We start from the raw sequence: 8,305 nt of genomic DNA, 5'->3' as shown, positions 1-8,305 counted from the left end.
ACACTGAATGTGGAACCATAATAGCAATCTAAGCTTACTGATATGACAATGAATAACAGGTGAAGCTTACAAGCTCTTCAAATTATTTCAAATCCCTGTTCCTTTCATCCCAATCCCCAAAACTGTCACCGAAACTGTCAATGCCATATGAAATATCTGCTATATAGTCCCACTTCAACATATAAACACCAAAACTTGTCCTGAGGCTGATAGATGTGGAAAGTTCTTGATCTTTCAACAGTGGTCGTGTACTACAAGCCTAAATGAAGACAATGTAGTAGTAATACAATTGAATATTGATAGCATAAATTGGTCAATGAGCTTAATAGCAATCTGCTTCAGGGAAACATAACATGTAATCTCTTTTGAGACATTGTTGTCATTTACTGCAAATGTCAAACGCGTCATTTACTGCAAATGTCAAACGCTGACTTTTGATAATGTAACAGGCATAACACTGAAAGCTGCAAGTTGAACAATGAAAATGAATATAGAACACGAAGTGATTGTGTGCACCTTTGGGACATTCATTACTTATGATACATTATGATTATGGATTCCTTATAGGTGATAGGTAGAAACAGGCAGCAAGCAACACATACCTTAATGACACATACATTATGGATTCACTTGATATAGTAGTGTGATAAATCACATAGCTATGAACAAGGAGGTATAACAAGAGAAGCTGTAGGAGCACAGGAGGAGGGTGCTGAGAGATAGGCTAAGGAGGATGGATAGGGCATAGAGCTTGAGCCAGAGATTCGCGATATTAAGGTTGAGCGTTCCACCCTCAAATTTTGATTGAGGTAGTTACAGCTATGGTCAGGGATACCTAACGTTCTAGCCAACTCGTGGTCTATCGGTAAGGGTACTTGGGATGGGTGTAGAAAGGAGGGGAATGGACTTTCAGTGTATAACCTCTTCCTGACCGTTCCGATACGACCAGCAGCATGTCATTGTGCTCTCCGTGCCGACTTGGGTGAACATCACTATATAAAATCTGTTGGCACCTTGTCTGCAATGTGTGTGAGTTTGGGGAATGGGCTAAGCCCAGGGCAGTTCTGTGCCATAAGAACTTCAATTGGTCATGTGCTAGCAGAAATGCCATTCAACATAACATCACTGAGGCACTGATGCATTATACAAATAACTTAAAGATACTACTGAAAATCGCCATGATAATCCATAACTGCTTCCCCTTTTTACCCAAGTATTGCATTAACGCAAAGGATCTATAGTAGGTAATTTGAATACAAATAATATATACATGAACTGTGTCTATGAAGCCATCTAGGAGATGAGGCACTCCTAGCGTGTGCTTCTGATTGGAGAGAAATACACAAAAAGCTGGATTTACCTCTCCGGCTCCTAGGAACAAGAAGGTATGATCAGCCAATGTTCCACCAGTTGCCTTTAATGATGCAACCAACCCTGCCAGAACCACTGCAGCTGTCCCTTGAAATACAAAAGATGCATCCTGATTCTTCATTTAAAACCTGGATATTCACATCCTTAATCCCAACACAGTCATGATTTTAAAGAAACATGAATAAAATATTTAGATCTCAGTATTTGAATAACTATAGCACTGATTGACAAGTTGCGGCTTTGTTACATAGGTTGCATTGTAAAATAACCAAAATGATCAGTCATTGTAGGCAAACCTGAATGTCATCATTGAACACGAGATGGGTTTTCTGATATTTTTCCAGCAACTCAAAGGCATTGTGATTGGCAAAGTCTTCAAACTGTCATGAGGACGTAAAATGTCATTTTATCAATCAATTGTGCATGTTTTTCTGTATAGAGGTTTGCTTGGTCTATTGCAAATAGAGTGCAAAAAAAAACAGGTTTATTAAATTGAAAATCCTAAAATATTTGTTCATTTATAATCTTCTTGCATGGTTTCAATAACTAGCAAGAATTTTCCAGCTCCCAGACATATCTTATCAAAGTCCCAACAAAATGCTAAAGGTAACTACCATACAAAGTAAATATGTTCATGCAAAAATGATATGAAAATCAATTCCTAAAGTATTTGTTCATTTATAATCCTCTTGCATGGTTTCAATAACTATCATGAGCTTTCCATCTCCCAGGCATATCTTATCAAAGTACCAACAAAATGCTAAGGTAGCTAGCATACAAAAAAAATATGTTCATGCAAAATGATATGAAAATCAATTATCTTGACAAAAGAAACAAGTGTTTAGCAACTAACCTGGATAAGAACTTTCTCTCCATAATTTTGTTTCACTGCACACATGAACTCATGAAGGAAGTCATAATATTCCTACAAAGCATAAAAACATATCATCAGCCACAAGATTTTTTGTCCCTGAGAACTGAAGAAAATAAAGGAAGCATTTACTAGTTCATTCAAATAGAAGGAAACCTGGCCAGTAGTGCGCTTTTGTGGGAGACCAATATAAAATTCATCATTTAAGAGATTTTCATTGTTGGTCCCAACATCAATTGTTATTGGAAGACACTGTCCACATACCAGTAGAGTAGTTAAGAGAATAAAAATACAAAATAATTGACTGACTACAAGGCGAGACATGCAATGGTGGGTTAAAAATCCTTTTCTGTCAGTTACATGCATTCATCATGGAATAGAAATGAAGGGGCTCTAAAATGTACTATGTACAAGGTGCTTAGCAGACTAAGCTATACAATAGAAAGAATCAATTTACCAGTTTAGCCGAATGCACAGGTAAATGTTTCTGTAACTTTGCTGAAATTAGCATATGTTTAAACAATAAACTATAGGTTATTGTGTTGCATACCGATGAAGGACGAACTCCACCAAGTGCAGTGTATAGAGATAATTTCCCTACAGGTATGCCCATACCCTGTCAGTAATGAAAACATGTGTCAAATGGATAATACAAACAAGGGGCAAAGATACAAGGAAATGCGAACACCCTAGTTAAAATAATAGGCATTTATTGAGTAAAGATAAGTTATAATAGAAACATCAAACAGGCAGAAAATGTGGAAAGATACAAACTAAGAATACAGCCTAAGTTAAAATGACATGAACTAAATGCACACAGGTTCTAGTTCCTGGTTATTAAGTTTCCTTTTACCTGTATCCCTTCATAGATATGCAGATAAAAAGAACAAAAGCTCACAGTAAAAAACAAACTAAGACAAACATGGAAGGAGTACTCTGGTAACAAGGATTCAATGCACACCAGCATAATAGCATTTACTTTGTAACAAAAACTACCTCAAATGTGTTGATGATACAGATGGAGGACCCTAACCTAATTGACAGTACTAAATGCACACACATAATAGTTTTTATTTTCATTCATTGTATATTAATTGTCTTCTTTCCAAATGTATCTCAATAAAAGGATGAGAGAAGAAAATGAGGGAAAAAAAGGGGAAGGGAGACATTATGTTAGATCCCCTGGTAACATGTATGAAACAAATAACAGATTTCAACTTGTATAACATGCCAACAAAAGTGACAAGTTCAGAATAGATAAAGGGAAATTTGTGTTGTTAAATAATAAAACCAGAGGCAAAGGGGGAAAGGTAGAGGAAACCCATGGATAACAGGCAAACAAAAGCTAAGTAATTGTGAAATTTACCTGACATCCAAGATCCCCAAGTCCAAGAATGCGTTCACCATCAGTGACAACTATAACATTAACACTCCTTTCACTCCAGTTCTTCAAAATTTCTAGGATCTTACCTCTGCAAAAACCATACCCTCGCAAGTTTTAACGCAGTGAAACAAATTTAAAGGATGAACCTAACAAAAAAGAATTGGAATCTAAGTTTCCTTTTACCTGTATCCCTTCATAGATATGCAGATAAAAAGAACAAAAGCTCACAGTAAAAAACAAACTAAGACAAACATGGAAGGAGTACTCTGGTAACAAGGATTCAATGCACACCAGCATAATAGCATTTACTTTGTAACAAAAACTACCGCAAATGTGTTGATGATACAGATAGAGGACCCTAACCTAATTGACAACACTAAATGCACACACATAATAGTTTTTATTTTCATTCATTGTATATTAATTGTCTTCTTTCCAAATGTATCTCAATAAAAGGATGAAAGAAGAAAATGAGGGAAAAAAAGGGGAAGGGAGACATTATGTTAGATCCCCTGGTAACATGTATGAAACAAATAACAGATTTCAACTTGTATAACATGCCAACAAAAGTGACAAGTTCAGAATAGATAAAGGGAAATTTGTGTTGTTAAATAATAAAACCAGAGGCAAAGGGGGAAAGGCAGAGGAAACCCATGGATAGCAGGCAAACAAAAGCTAAGTAATTGTGAAATTTCCTGACATCCAAGATCCCCAAGTCCCAGAATGCGTTCACCATCAGTGACAACTATAACATTAACACTCCTTTCACTCCAGTTCTTCAAAATTTCTAGGATCTTACCTCTGCAAAAACCATACCCTCGCAAGTTTTAACGCAGTGAAACAAATTTAAAGGATGAACCTAACAAAAAAGAATTGGAATCTAGACAATTGAAAAGAAAAACAAAAATTATATATAATGTATATACTTCTCTTTCAAGCTAATGTAAAGACCCTGTGAACGCCTGAAGATTGACCCATATTTTTGACAGGATTCGCCAACAGTTGGAGTGTAAACAATGGGAAGTAACTCTTCCACATTATCCACCAAGAGTTTATAAAACAACCTTTCATTCCGCTCCTGCCAAGAGAAATTGTGTAACCCAGTAAACTATACTGTCAAACATATTTTATGCAATTTCCTTCCAGTAGTATCAACCAGCTAAGAAGTTGGTAATAATAAATATATATGCTACTGCAGTAGACAGATAGTTTTCATATTAACATAGATAATAACCACATGCCAAAGATGGCCCACAAGGGACTGACACCAAAACTACTGACGATATTGGAGCGAGAACAAAAAAATGCTCAAACCATTTAAAGAAGAAATAGAAAAATGCTCAAACCATACTCGGGTTTCGATAAAAGTTTGGATATTTCAATAGAAATACCTCGAGGTCCATCAGTGCCATGTATTTCTGCAATGAAGTTTAATATTGGCGAATGTTATTCAGAAGCCTTTTTTCCTGTAGAAATGTGACAATAGGTTTAGCAACCAATAGATAAATCTCACATACGAGATAGCCACAAAATAAAAAGGAAAAGAAAAGAATGTTCTTTCACTTCCTGTACTTTGCAACGAGATAAAACATCTAAATCAGAGTAAAATTTCCTCTTTTGCTACTTTGAAGAAGGGAACCTTAAAAACTAAGAGCATTCACTGCAAATATCCAAATCTATGCAAATTTCCTTCAGTTCCCAAGTAAGGGCGACGGAAGAGGGTCGTTAAGTCGTATCCGTTGACAGAGGCGAAGAGTGAATCAATGGGGCAGAACCCTGGTAAGCTCTCAACTGTACCAGCTCTCAACTAAGAAACGACAATGCAACATGAAATTTCAAATTTAAATAAAAATAAGAAAATCAATCGATGTCAATAAAAATAAAAATGAAAGTCGAAATTTTTATCCACCTTGTGGGCCCTACATGACGGCCATGTGCCTAACACCTCTCTCCCTAGCATAACACATGCAAGCTCTACAGCAGGCCACCTAAGGTCGCATCAGGTTAACAGCTGTGATCAGGGAGATTGAAACCTGAAACCCGAGCAACAAGATTGAAACTAGTGTAACATCTGTAATCAGGCTAACATCTGTGATCAGGGTTATTGAAACCTGAAACCCGAGCAGGAAGACCCTGCAATGTAATGTAATGCCACCTAATAAATCTACCACAAAGCTCTTGCGAAATGCCGCTGCCAATACTGCTGAAATAATATAGAGACCCACAAGCAGCACTAGTTCGATTTTCACAGAAGGGGCATCGGCGGGATTCCATACCATGATGAGGTTGTGCAGAGTGGAGGTGCAATTTTGGCTATTTTGGGACCCTAAGTTAGAAGAAGAAGAAATTAGGATGCGAATCTCTTGGCCATGGAGGGAAGGTGATGGTTTCTCCTATGGCAGAATCGATTAGGGCTATGCGGCCGTGATGTGATTGTAGTTTCTGGAAAAAATACACCCATCAATGTGCTTCACTAAGAAGATTTCATTTCTACAGGCAGTGGTTGTTGTACATGTACAGGATCTGTTCCACCGTCACCTGAAAGTAGTTTTGATGATGAAGATGTTGCCGCAGAGGAATCATTAGTCAGACAGCAAGTAACTGAGGATACGAGGAGTATTCTTTGATTATCTTCGACAGCGACGCGACAGCGTTGTTAACCCACGAAGACACCGACGATGGCTTGAACTGGACAGGGTGACCGGTCGAATAAGCAGTGATTCCTGCTCGGCACTTGCTATAGAAGAAGCAGCAGTTAGCTCCAACACGGGACTAAAGTCACTTCAGGGGTTAGCTCTGCAAATGTTGAAAGAATAACGGCAGCTAATTCATCCGCATCTGTTGGAGGAATGGTGGAAGGGATCGATCCCATATGCGGTGAAAGCCCAAGGCAATAAAGAAGAAAGACCAGGCGCAGGGCCAAAGGCAGCATAGTACAGAAAAGAGATTCCTGATTCAAGTCTTGGAGGAAGGGCGGCTAGCAGAACCGGTCCTAAACCCTGAATAATTACTGTTTGCTTTGCTCACATCGCATTCGTGGGCTTAATAACGAAGCTAGGCAACTACGGGCAGTGAAAGTTTGATCAGCAGCATCTGAGCCAGGTACATATCTAGATGCAGCTTGTGGGTATCAGAACAGGCCTGCCATTGCCTTCCCTGCGGGAAATTTTTGCACAGCTTGCAGTTTATTTGTTACATTCGAGTCACCATAAACAAGGGCCAAGGAAACAGCACCTGGTACCTCGGAACCACCTTATACTAACAGCTGTTGAACCATGGCATGCACCAGCTGCCAACTTCAACCATTGGCACCTCAACAACAGCATACATGCACAAACCTTACCGAACCTTAGCATACCCCTGCAGATAATACGAATCGAATTAATGTTAACATTAAAACGAGACCGTTGACGGTTAGCGATAATGCACCGGGCGTAAAAGCAATTTAAGCTATGCTGGAGCCTCTTCCGCCTCAGGAAGAGGCCAAATAAGATGGCAAAGCCTCAGGTGGAAATGAAACTTAGGTTATCGCAGCACATCCCCGCACAGGGCATTTGCAAACCTTATAATAATCACCCAATAACACCACGCAGCGACTAAGAACTAATGCTATATCCGTCGTGAACGATTACTATAGTCCCTGCCAAATGCCAGATGGCAGGGACTAATAACATAAAATCTATGTTTCGGTGAAATATATAAACATTAAAATTATCACAAATAAAAAAGCTTCACAATTAAAGTTTTAATTTATGCATGGACAATGAAAGAAATAAACACATCATGGGCAATGAATGGAACAAGATATGATATTGAAAATTAACAACATTGATTATTCTAGAGTATTTGTTGTGTTTATGATTTTATTCATTTAGTAAAAAAAATATTGATTGGAATAGAAAAACACGTAAAAGGTTGTATTTCTAAGTTATGGGATCAATTTACACATATGCAGATGATGAGATCGAACTATATGACCTTTTAGATTGAGATATAGTTACAAGGTTCATAATAAATTACGAAGTTCGGAATGTAATCAATTTTGAGGAAAAAAAAAAGATTTAGATAATACAAAACCTAAAGAATTAATTGTTAACACTATTAATTAATACCTCGTCAAAAAAATTATAACTGGAGTATATATTATTGATTATATTTTATAGATATTTATAAATTTGAAGTTTAAATTATTAAATTTTGAAATTTAAAATATAAATGTTAAAACACGGTTTATCATTAAGATATTTTATATTAAGTAATAATTTTACAAATTAATAATATATTATATTATTATTTTTTAATTATGTATAGTAGTAATAATAATAATTTAATTTTAAGTTTTTTTATCAAGTAAAATATCAAATTAATCTAATAATTTTTTTATTAAGGTGTTGCAATGTATATGGTAATTTATTTACATATTTGTTATTGAATAAAAATATATTGCAATTTTTTCCATAGTTTTATATTTACTATTTTATTATTTTTCTTATATATTTAAATTTATTTGTTTTGGCATGATTGGATAATCAAATTGGAATCATTACAAAATTGTAAAAAAGTGATTGTAATTGTTATCACTCCAGGAAACTCTCCGAGGTTGTAAATCAGAGATGCCTGGTAACATATAAATTTTAATATTGTTCTCTGAAATATTGGAATGAAAGATGGTTTGGATC

At 36.4% G+C, this 8,305-nt stretch overlaps 1 pseudogene across 1 annotated transcript; it reads right to left on the bottom strand.

Moving 5' to 3' along the window:
- Nucleotides 1–315: 315 nt before the first annotated feature.
- On the bottom strand, nt 316–5,218 carry LOC149252441 (NADP-dependent malic enzyme-like; annotated as a pseudogene). Its single transcript, XR_016265459.1, has 9 exons — nt 5,207–5,218; nt 5,018–5,092; nt 4,553–4,704; nt 3,609–3,714; nt 2,793–2,858; nt 2,399–2,494; nt 2,225–2,296; nt 1,668–1,751; nt 316–1,480 (listed from the first exon to the last, which is right to left on the bottom strand). The product of XR_016265459.1 is annotated as an NADP-dependent malic enzyme-like (transcript).
- Nucleotides 5,219–8,305: the final 3,087 nt, after the last annotated feature.

This window comes from Pinus tabuliformis, chromosome 7 (genome assembly GCF_031772625.1).
Source record: "Pinus tabuliformis cultivar Carrire ecotype Pingquan chromosome 7, CPIR1, whole genome shotgun sequence".
NCBI classification, from domain to species: domain Eukaryota; kingdom Viridiplantae; phylum Streptophyta; class Pinopsida; order Pinales; family Pinaceae; genus Pinus; species Pinus tabuliformis.
This window is presented reverse-complemented; position numbering and strand designations above follow the sequence as displayed.